We start from the raw sequence: 9,981 nt of genomic DNA, 5'->3' as shown, positions 1-9,981 counted from the left end.
TGAATGGTATTTGGGACCTGTGCCAAATTGTTGCTCAGGAAGTGTTGCTAGAAATGATCAGAAACCAAGAGGTTCTGGGAGGCCTTTCAAACCTGAGGCTCCAGCACTCAAAGAATGCAATCTAGCAATTTGAACTACATTCTTGGCCCCTGTTAATATCATGTCATCTTAAATTGTAGCATTGTATTTTTACAAGGTGAAATTTTAAAAAATACTGATGCTTCAATATATTAATGAGAAATCTTTACCCTTCATATGAGAAAATTTGCATTTACTTGCATACTTTTAGTCATCAATTTATATGTGATTATAGCATTATTTTGAATACATAGCCCTTAGGTCACTACCTATCAATTAGTTAGATCTATTTTCCTGTCGGAGCGTTAGCACAGTGGTAGGTCATTTGCCTTGAACGCTACTAATCTAGGATGGACCTCGGTTCAATTCCTGGCATTTATATGGTCCCCAAACCTGCCAGGAGTGATTTCTGAGAACAGATCCAATAGTAATCCCTGATAACTGCTGGATGTGGCCCCAAAACATAAACAAACAAAAACCTATTTTTCTTACATTTTATTTACATCAATAAGAAACAGTAAAGGTAATATGCTGTGACTTGTGATTCTGAGTTACAAAAGGACTCACAACTTCTGTTTTGTTCTTTTATCTTATTCTGTCTGATCTTCGGATCACCTTTTAAAAATTCATCATCTTTGAAATGTATGGGATGAGCAAGCTCAAAGCATATGTGTGCATGGGGAGATTATGTATAGCCATTCAGAGACTGATAGTCTCAATTAAGCATAGACTTTGATTCATCACAATCAAAATACCACACTTAGGTGTGAAGAAATGCTAGAAGTTTCAGGAACTTTCATTAAACTATCTGCATCTATTGTTTCTATTTGTGTTATCAAGAAGGAGGGTAATGAGTCATTCCAAGTCAAATTTCTGAGCCATGTATTCTGTGATCACTTACAAAACAGTTCTTAAATAATAGTGGGGTTTCCACAACTTCGCACACAAAAAGAATAAATGTCAGCTACAATTATAAAAAAGGGGGGGCAGCTAGAGAGATAGTAGAGTGGATAGGACACTTTACTTTTATATGAAAGATGCTGGCTCAAAACTAGGTGCCCCATAAACTCCTCTAAGTTATATCAGGTATATTATGGTACCCCATATGATCTCATAACAGAGTTAGGAGAAAGCCATGAACACACTAGATGTATTCTGCATTGTGTAAAATTTTTAGTATTTGCTGATAATTGGTGCACCCTTATTAATAAGAAAGTGTTATTTAATTTCATTTTGTCATATCTTTTTATCTATTTTTAGAATCAAACGACTGACCTAAGAGAACATTTTGGAAGTTTTTCTCATGTTCATTTTTTCTGAAAGATTTTGAAATGAAAAGCAAAAGATGAGGGAAGAAAATTAATTATTCAGTAGTAAAGATGTCTGTCTGATTCTGGACCTTTAGTTTAGGGAGGCTTTGATTATTTAAATATTTTTCATGTGGTAGGGTCTGTTCAAGTATCAAATTTCTTCCATAATTATTATAGACTCTTTAATATTTCTATATATTTGTGCATTTCTTCTATAAGTTTATAGTGAATTATTTCTTATACATATTATGCATAATATATAATTTATAATGTTTATAATTTTTTCAAATCTTTAGTATTTTTGTATTTTTTTTAAAAAAATTATACTTTTAGTTTTGCCTTATTTTTCTTCAGCATAAAACCAGCTTAAAAATGGTCCATTCTGGAACCAGAGAGATCTTATAGAGGGTAGAGCACTTACCTAGCATATGGTCCCCTGAACATCAGTAGGAAATCAGAGCCAGGAGTCAACCCTGAAAATAGGTGAAAATGATCCCCAAACAAAAATCAATGACTTGTTTAAAATAATTATTTTGATTATGTAATATTTGCATAGTTTTCTTGATTTGTATTTTGTTATTTCCATCTACTTTTAGTAATTTTCTTTTATCTATTTTATTGACTGTCTTGTTCTACTAATTTTAGTTATAAACTTAGATTTCTTATTATTGCTTTCTAAGATAGTCCGAATTTACAAAACTTTTGAATTAGTCATACTTTGTATTAAAGGTATGCCTAATTTTTTTTTATCAACAGTGATATTCACATTACCTTTCAATTATCTATAGGTTAGGTTCAAAAGATTCTGTTTCTAAATAAAATAATCTTTTTATAATATTAGTTAATAATTTCCACTAATTTCTGCACCTTCAGTAGAATTTGGTTTTGTGTTTTTATTATGTTAAAGTAGAGTTTAATCCAATTTTTCCTCAATTAAAATTCACACGTGTCATCACCTAGATACTAGAACTTTTGTACCAAGTTACACTACACCACTTTATATTCTCCTATTATATTCAAAAGTATCATTTAAATAATCCACATTAATTGGTCTCCATGGACTGTCAAGCACTCATAAGAAACTCACACAAATAATTTGTAATTGTAATGTAATAGCTTTTTTTTAACAGAGTTCATAGACCATTATTTCTAATTGGTCATACCGAATATATGAAAATATCACACAAAGATTGGCTATTCCTAAAAGAAGCAAAATATTTTTATTATAACAACCATAATTTGTCTCAATAAGACCATCAGGAAATTATGGTTATTGTAGGTTTTAAAGTACTTTCTAATTTGGAGTTTTAAAGCTACCATGTTGGGCTGGAGCAATAGCACAGTGATAGGGCATTTGCCTTGCACGCTGCTGATCCAGGACGAACTTTGGTTCAAAAGCCGGTATCCCATATGGTCCCCACGCCAGGAGCAATTTCTGAGTGCATAGCCAGGAGTAACCCCTGAGTGTCACTGAGTGTGGCCCCAAAACAAAAACAAAAACAATGCCAGCATATTATTTTCTTGGCATAACAATAATTACCTAGAATAAATATGCTCTTTTGTTTTATAATTATTTTATTTCTTAAAATAAGCCTATTACCATATCAAAACCCAAAAAATAATATACTAAAATTACATATAATAAAATGTTAATTACTCATGAAATTTTCTATTATAAATATTCTCAACTACTAAAGTAAATTAAATGCATTGAACACTTATTTAATTTGTCTTAACTAAATATATAATAAAGCTATGTATGTTACAATATCACTAATCTCTTTTTAATAATTATTTCAAGTTAAAATGTATCTATACAATTGTAATAATACGTTGATAATATATAATGTTTTTTGATTTTTCTAAATAAATTACATACAAAACATGCACATTTGGAAATACTCATATATTCATGTTTATGTAAAGTGTACACACTTATGAAAATAATATATACTTGTTCACTTGCTTGCATATACTTAGAGATATATGTATTTATTTTTAGTGTTTTAAAGAGATTAAATTATTCAAATAAACTTTTATCTAAATATAATTTAATTTTCTTCACATTCACAATTGTTTTTTTCATTTTAAACTTCCATTGTTGAGGCCGAAGCGGTGATGCAGCAGTAGGGCATGTGCCTTGCATGTGTCTGACCTAGCACGGACCATGGTTTGATCCCCCACTGTCCCATATGGTCCCCCAAGCCAGGAGTGATTTCTGAGTCCATAGCCAGGAGTAACCCCTGAGCGTCACTGGGTGTGGCCCAAAAATAAAAAAACATTTAATTAAATAAAAAAATAAAATAAACTTTTATTGTTATTGTTTACAACTTTTATTACATATTTCAACTTTTGATAAAATTTAATGTTCTTCAAATTTTAATAAAATCTATTCTGATGATGTTCTAACAGTTAGTCCTCATTTAGTACGTTTTTGCTATGTATAAATCCTTGCCCTGCATGTTTTTTTTTTTTTTTTTCCGGGAAGGGGTCACACCGGAAGATGCTCAGGGGTTACTCCTGGTTACATGCTCAGAAATCTCTTCTGCTTGGGGAACCATAGGGGACGCCTGGGATCCAACCGAGGTCTAGCCAGGGTCAGCCCCTTGCAAGGCAAATGCCCTACTGCTGTTCTAGTGCTCAGGCCCCTTCCTGTATTTCTTTATCAGAACACTTTGATGATAGATGAAAGACAAAAACTTTATTTTACTAAATACTAAAGTTTTGAACTTTTATTATAAAGCTGTACTGATTGAACAAAATAAGTTGTTGCAATATGAATCTTTTACTGTATAATTTAAAAATTGACTGGTTTAGCTACTTTATTCTGTTACATTTCCTCTACTGTTACTTTTTATACATTATTTCATGATGTATATAGTACAAGTGTTTTTATAAATAATGCATTCCTTTCTCTGAATTTAACATAAGTATGCATTATCAATATTTGTTTCTTATTTCTATAATTTCTGAACATTGAATGCAAACAAAAAGTTCAGTTAAAATAATAATAATTTGATGGAAATGAAAGTAAGATACAATAAGTTGTACAATATAATACTTGACTTAAAAGCTGTTCAAGTGTTAATTATATTTTAGGAAAATAAGGTTAATTTAACAGTATAAAATATAATCACAACAAAGCGTCATTGGGGAAGCCAAATTATCAGCCACAAGATGGAGCTACATTTATATTTTTTAACAAAATATGAGAAAATATAAATTAAGGCACCATGTTTTCTTTTAACTTTTGGTGCCATGTTTTTAAATATATGTATTCTATGTTATAAATATATATTTTAAATCTCTGGGAGTGGGGTGGATTTATAGCACAATAAGTAGGGCATTTGCCTGCACACGACCAACTTGGGTTTGATACCTAGCAATCCACATGATTCCCCAATCCTGTCAGACATTATTGCTTAACACAAAGCCAAGAGTAATCCCTGACTATCGCCAGTGTGGCCTAAAATCGGCAAAGATATATGCTTAGGAATAATTTGTCATTACTTATACTTTTTCAAAAATAAAATTATCAATATTTGAAATATGACTATGTCATTTCTATAAAAGATATTAACTATATAACACCTATTTTAAAGTTGTCATAGATTACAACCATTATACTACTAAATTACAAAGTGATATTTGTTTCAGAAAGATGATTTATTTTGGTAAACTCAATTTTTAAGTATTTGTTTAGAGCTAAATAGGTTACTTCTGCTTACAATGTTTCTGAGTTAGTTTTCTCCAATATTCCTTCATTCAACTTGGGCTGTTGCAGTCAGAAAGTACGAGGACACTAACTTTGTGATTTGCATCCTCAGTGAAAACCTTGGATGGAAAGAGGATTTTAATGGTCTAAAAGATAAAATATATCACTTGATATTTTTGCAACAAATATATTTATTATATGTTTACTACACAGTATTTAATATATACTACAAGTTGACATAAATATTTATTAATATATAGATGTTCTAGGGTTTGTGCCATTGGTATTTGTATGTACAGAGAATAAAATGTATGTTTGCTATTCAATTTTAGAAATTACTTGACAGGCATTATTTGTAAGAATAGCTAATGGCATCTTAACCACAACAAACTATTAAGTTTGCTTTCAGAATACTAGATTTTTAAACAATGACAATTTAGATTTAAAATTGTGCTTATTATTTTATTTCTAAGTCTTTAATAAATCCCTGAACATCAGTATCCTAGTAAAGAACAAAAATCCTGTTAATTTTAATTTATTAAGTTAAGTAGAGGTCATATTTTTTCTTTAAATTGATAGATATTATTCAACAGGAATATATATTGCCATGGAAATTATACCTCATTGCCTAATATTTAGCATTTCTTTTGTTTGTTTTTTGGAGGGCACAATCGGGGACACTGGGAGATTACTCCTGGCTGTGAGTTTAGAAATTACTCCTGGGATATTCCAGAGACCATTTTGGATGCCAGGGATGGAACCCAGTCATCAATATAAAAGGCAAATGCCCTATACTTATTTTTCTTATACATGATGGTAAGTCTACTAGTATATGAATACTCTTAATGGGAACATTATTTCATACATATTCTTCCTGTGTTATCAAGATGAATTTTTGGTAGCTCTAACATGTCATTTCAGTGTAATCCTTAATAAAGATATTACTTCACTATAAATATATTAAACATTAAAAATCAACATTTAAAAAATTCACTAAGTGAAGTGGTTAGCATCATATGAACAAGAATCTATAAGAAATTTAAATTGGAAATTAATAAGTGAATTTATATAAGGATATTATTTTTCTGCTCTTGTTTTGTGTGACGATTTCAAATAGTCCAATCAATAGGTATTGAGAGAATTAAACAGTAATAATGACTTATGATCTGATAAAGGACTGTAATGTTCATAGTTTATATGAAGTGATTTAACTTAAGACACTTTAATCCATGACAAAGTCAATGCAAGCCAAGTGCCCTATAATATGTACTATCTCTCTTGTCCCAACATCCATTTTATCTTAATTTATTTTCAAATTGTTTTTTCTCATTTGGGCCATAAAGCATATATAATTCTACTACTAAATTCACCAGTGAAAATCTGTTTTGAATATTACCCTTGATATAAAATTAAGCTTGATTAAAGTTGTGTTTGTTCTTTTTGATGCTTACTAGTCTCACTGATGAAATCTCATTACCATTTTGATTCACATTTTCTTGATGCTCAATGATGCAGTTTTTTTTTATTGTACTTGATGGCTATTTGTATGTCCTTATGAAAGTTTCTGCTCATCTATTATATTCATTTTTAAAGTTTTTTTTTTGAAGAGATGTACTTCTTTTCATTTTTTGTTTGTTTGTTTGATTTTGAGGGTGATTTTTTTCTATCCGCACAACAGGAAAATGAAACAAGACCAAGGGAGCAAAACTCTTCATTACTTAGCACATTCATGCTACAAGTTGACGCTCTATTCCCTTCGGTCCTATTAGATTTCTGTAGAGAGGAGGTTTATCAGGCATTTTCTCGTCTCCCTTCCCTGAAGTGACTTCCTTGTGGAACTGGTGAACTGCCAGCTGGCCAGCCCTGATGAGGACGTGTGAGCGGATGCAGGTGATGACCTCTACGGCTTCCTCAGGGCTCCAGCTGTAGGCCTGGATCAGATAGGCCGCTACCATGGTAGCACTCCTGGAGCGCCCGGCCTTACAGTGCACATAGACACTCTGGCCCTGGGCCCGATACTTGAGTGCAAACTGGACTCCTTGGTGCAGATGGGCCAGGCTGGGAATGCCAGTCATGTCCACGGTGCTGAGGCGCAGTTGTTTGACCCCGACTTGTTTCCATTACTTGTAGGAGTTGCACAGAAACCTCGTCTCATATTCCTCATTCATGTTGATCACGGCCTCATTCATGTTGATCTCCACCTGCACCAACAGACGTGTCATACTCCGCAAGGGCAGCGCGCCCAGCAACACGGTGGAGTCGATGCCGTGGTACTACTCGTGGTGCCCCCGGCCCGGCATCTTCTCCCGCAGCACCGTGCAGAGGAGCGACGGGTAGAAGAGCACCCGGGCCAGGCAAGCCTCCAGCAAGCCACAGGCCGCCATGCCATCCCACTCAAACGGGCGCAGCCCAGCAAAGCATCCTGCCAGGTGGATAGACTTGAGGAACCAGGTGGGTTTGTCCCAAGTCAACAGCCCATGAAGGGGCCCGGGGGCGCCCACTCCAAGCTGACCCCCCCTTAAAGTTGTTGGTTTTTTTTTTTATAATTTTTAAAGTTACCTTATATCAGTGATATTAATGCTTTGTCATATGAGTTTTGGGAAAATGTTTATTCCAAGTTTGTAGGGTATAATTTTATTCTAGTTGTGATTTACATTGTAGTGCAGATACTTTTTTAACCTTCTGTAGTTTCACTTTTTTTTTTTTGTTTTTTTTGGTTTTTCGGGCCAAACCCGTTTGATGCTCAGGGGTTACTCCTGGCTAAGCACTCAGAAATTGCCCCTGGCTTGGGGGGACCATATGGGATGCCGGGGGATCGAACCGCGGTCCTTCCTTGGCTAGCGCTTACAAGGCAGACACCTTATCTCTAGCACCACCTTGCTGGCCCCAGTTTCACTTTTTTTATTTGCTTCAATATTTTTGACCACTGAATAAGAAAATGTTTCCAGATTCTGAGTAATGAAAGGTGACAACACCAGAAAGAACAAATACAATAAGTGCTGGTATGGATGTGGCAAAAAAAAAAAAAAAAAAAGACTTCCTTAGAAATATAAAGTAATCCTCCAAACTTTGGGCAAATAGTATAGATATGTCTCAAAACAACAGCAGCAGCAACTTTTGTATGACCCAGCAATTCCACTTCTTGACATTTATCACAATGTCCAAAAACATTTACTTAGAAGATATTTGTACTATCTGTTTCTTGAAGCACTAACCGCAATAGCAAAATCTGGAAACAACCTAATTTTGCACGAACAGATGGTTAAATAAAAAAAAATGGTATATATCGATAGTGGAGTAACTCTTGCTTATAAGAAAAGGCAAAATATGTTTTCATCTATTTGGAAACAAACTATTATAGTCAACTATGTCAACTATGTGATGCATTTTCTTTAAATAAAAAGTAAAAAAGCTATTCTGTTTGCTGCTATGTAGATAGTATTATGCTGAATAAAGTTAACAAAAGAATCTCTCTCATATGTGGGGTCTAAAAATACATCATCAAAGAACCACAGAAAGACAAAGGCAACAGAACTTGAGAACTGTTCTACAGATCTAGTTTTCCTGGGAACAGAATTCTGTGGAGTGGGTAGGAGTGGTTTATGTAGATTCAAAATGTGACAATATAATGGAGAATTTGGTGTTGCAAACTTGACACATAATCATATATAAAGCAAATTTACTTTGCAATGTTGAAAGAAAAATACATGACCTGACTTTGATATTGAGTTTTGCTAACTCAAAGTGATTTATTATATAATTCAATAGTCAATATTATTCCATAATCTGAAAGTATTGACATGTATCTGTGCTGATGTCAAGGTAGCAAAGAAATGTGTGGAAAGTCTAAATAAACTGATCATAGAGGATAACTACTTGCTAGAGTCAACATGCAATACTAATAAAGCCTACCTATTTTAAAAAATTGACTCATTAATTAATTTAATCCATAAAGAGACCAATCCAACATTAGACTTCAAGGTTTTAGAAAATAGGTAAACAGTATTACCTGGGGATAACATTCAGATAATAGCTGAAATATCTAACAAGACTTTTTTTTATACATAGCTTCTTTATTAATCAATACATGACTGAAAATTGGAGCAGTTGCTGATGACTGGACAAGACAATATAATATAAAACTGACTTGAATATAATTAACATATCAATTTTAAAATAACATCCACCAGTTAAATAAATTACAGCATAACTTTAGTTTAATTAACATTATATAAAATAATTATATTCACAGATCTACTTATTATCAACTGCCATCACTTAAGTAGAAACAGAACTATAAAGATGCCTATTGTATGTTTATTCTCCCTAATTTGCTACTTTGAAGAAAAAGAGCAATATGATTGTATGTTATGGCACTAATACAGGTTAAACTGAGACAGATTAAAATTATGGAGTTTATTATAGCCAATGTAAACGTTAACTGTATAGCATTAATCTAAAATTGATTATAAGTGTTCAACAGACGAAATGTAGTTGTACATTTTTTACAGAAGCCATAAAACAAAACATAAAATATTTGGACATATTTTAAGTAGTACTCTTTTTGAGAAGTAATCAATTATTCCATTACAACTAATTTATCTTCAAATTTGTTCTCAGATGCTTGCTCAGTTGACTGTGGCTTAGGATATGTTCATTTACATAGCTATCACTGAAATCAAATTCTGAGTATGAAGACATTTTAAATTAATACTTTAGGTATTACTTTTGATTATCCTAAAATATAGGGGAAATTGGCCATAAATTTTATGTTAGCAGCATTTTAAGTTTAAATTGTTCTTTTGCCATTCTAAAGTCATAGGCTAGAATGTTTGATCTGTAGGAAAATTGTTTTATTCTTTATTGTTCATCTGTTTT

At 32.6% G+C, this 9,981-nt stretch overlaps 1 pseudogene; it reads right to left on the bottom strand.

Moving 5' to 3' along the window:
* Nucleotides 1-3,536: 3,536 nt before the first annotated feature.
* LOC126032393 (phosphatidylglycerophosphatase and protein-tyrosine phosphatase 1-like) lies at nt 3,537-7,487 on the bottom strand (annotated as a pseudogene).
* Nucleotides 7,488-9,981: the final 2,494 nt, after the last annotated feature.

Source organism: Suncus etruscus, chromosome 16 (assembly GCF_024139225.1).
Source record: "Suncus etruscus isolate mSunEtr1 chromosome 16, mSunEtr1.pri.cur, whole genome shotgun sequence".
Taxonomy (NCBI): domain Eukaryota; kingdom Metazoa; phylum Chordata; class Mammalia; order Eulipotyphla; family Soricidae; genus Suncus; species Suncus etruscus.
This window is presented reverse-complemented; position numbering and strand designations above follow the sequence as displayed.